This window comes from Phyllostomus discolor, chromosome X, assembly GCF_004126475.2.
Source record: "Phyllostomus discolor isolate MPI-MPIP mPhyDis1 chromosome X, mPhyDis1.pri.v3, whole genome shotgun sequence".
In the NCBI taxonomy this organism is placed as follows: Eukaryota; Metazoa; Chordata; class Mammalia; order Chiroptera; family Phyllostomidae; genus Phyllostomus; species Phyllostomus discolor.
In genome coordinates, this window is record NC_050198.1 from 102,222,526 (window position 1) to 102,228,220 (window position 5,695).

General features: G+C 33.6%; 1 pseudogene; it reads left to right on the forward strand.

Moving 5' to 3' along the window:
• Positions 1–2,689: 2,689 nt before the first annotated feature.
• On the forward strand, positions 2,690–2,786 carry LOC114505935 (annotated as a pseudogene).
• The last annotated feature ends 2,909 nt before the right edge of the window (positions 2,787–5,695 follow it).

The window sequence follows — 5,695 nt, forward strand, 5'->3', positions numbered from 1 at the left end:
AAGGTACAATCCACCCTGACTCCAGGAGACCATAAGCAGTTCCACCTTTGTGTGTCAGGTCTGCAAGCAATCACATGGTATCTGAGCCATTGTACTCCAGGGTGAGAAGCCCACAGCCCAGGACATAGATGAAAGACCACCACCCAGGGCACAGATAAAGAATGCTGTAGCTTTTTCTTGGATCAACTTTTTCCCTGAATCCCAAACCCCTTACCTACACTTTTCTTCTTATAAAAAGAGTTGGTTTAAAATGGAATTTAAGACAGTATATTAGGGTACAAACTAGCCATCTTCACAGATCTCTGACCATCTGAATAAATAGCCCATAAAGATTCAATACCTGTCTCTTTTATTGGCTCTGGTAGTGATAGGCAGCATGAATACAGGCTTCTCCTACTTTCAAGGGAGCCAAGGACACTCATTTCCCCAATAAGGGAAAGGATTATCTCTTCAACAAGAGATGTAGAGAAAACTAGATAACCACATGCAAAAATACAGTTGAACCCCTAATTGTACACATTTCACAAAAAATTAACTCAAAAGTGTATTAAATACTTAAATTTCAAACTTGATGTTGCAAATATTCTAGAAGGAAACATTGAAATGAAACTCCTTGACAGTGGTCTTGGAATGGCTCTTTATATGACACCAAAACAAAAGCAAAAATCGGTAAGTGCAAATGCATAAAACAAATAAGCTTCAGCATAAGCTTTGGCACAGCAAAATAGACTTTAAGAGAAAAAAACTCCTAATAAACAAAGAAGGGCACTACATAATGGTGAAGGATTAATTTACCAAGAAGTTATAACCCTTGTAAACATAATATATATTATCAGAATTTCTAAATACATAAAGTAGTCACAGACTGAATTCTAGGGACAAAAAGACATCTTTAAAATAATAATAAGCACTGTAAAGTACAGCCCAGAGAATAAAAAATAGTAATAAGTAAAATAAAAATAGGTGACTTCATTACTCCATTTTAAATAATGCTAGAACAACCACAAAGAAGACTGAGTAGGTAGATTCAAGACCTGAACAACACTAAACACAAATTGAACTTAGACATATACAGAACACTCCACCCAAAAACAGGAGAATACATATGTTCTCAAGTGCATATGGAACATTATCTGGGTTAGTCCACATGTTATTCCACAACACAAGTCTTAATAAATTTTAGAAGTCTGAATTCAAACAAAATATCTTTACTGATCACAGTGGAATACTAGAAAATAGCAGAAGGCAAAATGAAATCCAAACATATGTAAAAATTAAACAACATACGCCTTTTATCCTAATGAGTAAACACCAACTCAATGATTAGAGATGAGAGTCATGTATCCTACCAATCTCACCCTTTCTCTTCTGATTCATTACTATTGCATATTTTATTTATGTACACACACACACCTGTTTCATAATTCTTTACTGGAGTCAGACTTAAAATTAAGAATATTGATATAATTCTTTTTATTAAATTATAATAGACATATAACATTATATTACTTTTAGGAATGCAATATAAGGATTTGATATTTTTATATATTTTGGAATGACAACCACAATGAAGCAACTTAACATTCATCTTTATACATAGTAACATAACATGATTCTTTTGATTAGGATTTTAAAAATCTACTCTCTTAGCAACTTTTATATCTTACTAACTATAGTCGCCATGTTATTAAACATTACAAACTTTTGACTAATTTCATAACTGAAAGTTTGTTCTTATGAAACCCTTTCCCTGGCTGGTGTGGCTCAGTGGATTGAGTGCCAGCCAGCCTGCAAACCAAAGGGTCGCAGTTCAATTCCCAGTCAGGGCACATGCGGGGGTTGCAGGCCAGGTCCCCAGTAGGGGAGTGTGAAAGGCAACCACACATCGATGTTTTTCTTCCTCTCTTTCTCCTTCCCTTCCCCCTCTCTAAAAATAAATAAATAAAAATTTAAAAAAGAAACTCTTTCATTTTGTTCACTTTCCATACTTGCCTCTGGCAACCAACAATCTGTTCTCTATAAATCTGAGCTTGTTTTTTTTTTTTTTGTTTTTTTGATATTCCACACGTAAGTGAAATCGTTTGCTATTTGTGTTTCTGTTTGGCTTATAACAGGTTATTTTTGTATCTTGGCTATTGTAAATAAAGCTGCAATGAACATGGGGTGCATATACAGGACCTGGCACACATAAGGCCCCTTTTTAATTACAAACTCTTATTACAAAATCATAAGCATGTAATAATTCTGTAACATAACACTATCACACTCAAGCACACCATATGACATTTTAGGTGAAATGTTCAAATTAAAACTATAAATTATTACATCCATATTATTACCCTACCAACCACACTCAAGCAGGCCTTACTTCTGCTGGAACCTGTGTTTTTTAATTAGTGTTTTTCGTTTCTTTTGATAAATACCTAGACATGGAATTGCTTGTTATTATGGTAGTTCTGTTTTTTTTTTTTTTTAGAGGAACTTCTATACCATTTTTAAAGTGGTTACACCAATTTACATTACCACAAGAAGTACACAAATGTTTCATTTATTTCACATTTTTGCCAACTCTTGTTAGCTTTTGAAAAACTTACTCTTACAGAACTGATGGGTTCAAGAAGAAAATTCAAGAAAAACTAGAAGCAATTTTGAAATAAATGACAACAAAACTCAACATACTAAATTATACAAGACTATACTTTCAGGGATCATTTCTATAGTTCGTTACTAAATTACTGGTTGCTGCAAAAGCAGTATGAAGAGAAAAATTGATAGCTGTGAATGCTTACATTAAAAAAGAAGATTCTAAATTAACAACTTAAATTTATACCCTAAGGAACAAGAAAATAAAGAATGAACAAATTCAATTGAAAGATACTGAAAGGAAACAAATAAAAATTAGAGTAAAAATTTTTAAAAATATATAACAAAAAAGAAAATTAATAAAAGTAAGAGCTGGTGCTTCAAAAGATCAACAAAACTGATATTTAGCTAGCTTGAATAAGCTAATAAACAGAAAACTCAAGTAAATAAATAAAAAAATTAAAGAGAAGACATTATTGCATTTACAAAACTAAGTAGGATTATAAGAGCACTATGAGCAAATACAGTTCAACAATTACAGAACCTGGATGAAATGGAAAAATTCCTAGAAACATACTACCTACCAAGACCAATTCATGAAGAAATAAAAAATGTCAGCACTTATAACTAAAAAGACGGAATCATCAATCAAAAACCTACAACAATGAAAAATCCTGAAAACTAAATATCTAAGAAAGAAATAACATATTTCTCAAACTCTTTTGAAAAATTGAAGTGAATGTAAGACTTTCTAACTCATTCTGTGAGGCCAGCATTGCACTGGTATCAGAGCCATACAAAGACACTACAAGAAAACTACAGATCAATATGTCTCATGTATGTTGATGTAAAAATACGCAACACATTTAGTAAAGAGGATTTAACAGCACATTAGAAAAGACTGTATACACCATCCTGGTTAGTGTGATTCACTTGGTTGGAGCATCATTCCAGAAATCAAAATGTCACCGGTTCAATTTCCTATCAGGACACAGGCCTAGGTTTGCCAATTTGGTCTCTGGTCTGGGCAACAGATGAGAAGCAACCAATCCATGTTTCTCTCTCACATCAATGTTTTCTCTCCCTCCCTCTCCCTCCTTTCCCCTGTCTCAAAAAAAAAAAATCAATAAATATGTCCTGGATGAGGATTTAAAAAAAAAGAAGAAGAACTATTCACCATGACCAAGTGGGATTTATTCGTAGAAGGCAAGGATGATTTTTGTGAGTCAAAGCAGTAAACCAGATTAACAGACTGAAGGATAAAATATACACAATCATCTTAATGGTAGCATGGAAAAATGATAAATCTGAATATCCTTTTGTAATAAAACACTCAACCACCTAGAAACACAAGACAGCTAAACATAAGAATGTCCTTAGAAGAAAAGACCATAGCTAAAACTACTCAATAGTAAAGCCTGAAAACATTTGCTTTAAGATCCAAAATATGACAAGGTTGCCCACTTTCACCACCTCTTTTCAACAATGTGCTATAATTTCTAGCCATATTCTATAGGCAAGAAAAAATTAAAGACATTTTAATTTTATAAGAAGTAAATTGATCTCTGACACAACATTACATGTAGAAAACTCTACAGATACTACAAAAAAGTTTGAATTAAGCATTGTTGCTGGATTGAAATATTAATACAAAAACTGGTTGCTTTTCTGTACATTAAAAATGAACAATCCAAAAAGATAATTAAGAAAACAATTCCAGCCCTCATCCGTGTGGCTCAGTTGATTGGTCATTGTCCTGCATTTGAAAGGTCACAGGTTTGATTCCCAGCCAGGGCACATGTCTGGGTTATGGGTCAGGTCCCAGCTGGGGGTGTTTGAGAGGCAACCCATCAATGTATCTCTCATTCGTCGTATGTTTCTCTCCCTCTCTTTCTCCCTCCTTTCCCCTCTCTAAAAATAAAATCTTTTAAAAAAAGAGAAAATAATTCCACATACAATAGCATCAAAATATGACATATTTAGGAATAAACTTAACCAAGTGGATGAGAATTTGTACTTTGAAAATTCTAAAAAGTTGCTAAAATAAATTAAAATCTTCAGTATATGAAGACATCCGATGTTCATTGATTGGAAGTCTTAATAGTGTTAAGATGTTATATCACTCAATGCAAACTATGAATTCAATGAATTCCTATCAAAATTCCAATAATGTTTTTCCAGAAATTGAAAACATCCATACTAAAATTTATGAGATCTTATGAGATTCGAGGCAGCCAGTCTTGAAAAAGAGCAAAGCAGGGGTGCTCACACTTCTTTTAAAATCTTGCTATGATACAGTAATCAAACCAGTGTGATACTGACATAAAGGCAGACGTATACAACAATGGAATAGTATATGTAGCTCGGAAATGTACTGTCATATATGACATGTATATGGTCCCTTCTCTGTAACAGGTAAATCTCTAAAAGAGAAAAGCTCCCAAGAGGCATTTCAGGATGATTTTATACGTGTTACTATTTTCAACAATTGGGCAGGTTCCTTTCCCTATTCGCTATGACTGTGACTTGCTTACTATATAGTCTCCCTCTATCCTGAACCTTTCTTCAGTTATGTAGGTTTGCAAGTTCCCCGAGCTTTATCCTAACTGTTGATATTTTCATGCTCTCATGTGGGGCACCAGAGCGGATGAAGCATAAATACTTTTTTCAAATTTTAAATATTTTTCTCAGAGCTACACTGGAGAATACAAAGCATGAGTGTTAATAAAATGGGCACATGAAAATGTTTTATATAAATTCTCAGGGAAGTGTAAGGCCAAGCTACTGTTAATAGCATCTATGGAATAGTGATGTCTTCAAATTTTACCACATATCAGACTGATTGAATCTTTCCTTTTTTCCAGGAGTTATTGGTAAGGCTAAGTGAAAATCAGCTAATTTTGTACCCCTTCCCACCAATTTTCTAACCAGAGCTAACATTATATTAAATATATCAAAGGATTTACAAAAACCCTCAAGAACAATTACAAGGCTGTCTTCTTTCTTTAGGATCATATTCTTAGGTCAAAAGAAGAGGTATGTGACCACCTCAGTTTAGCACAGTGATTAAAAGTGTGAGGCTGGGGTGACAGACATCTTAGATTTGAATCGT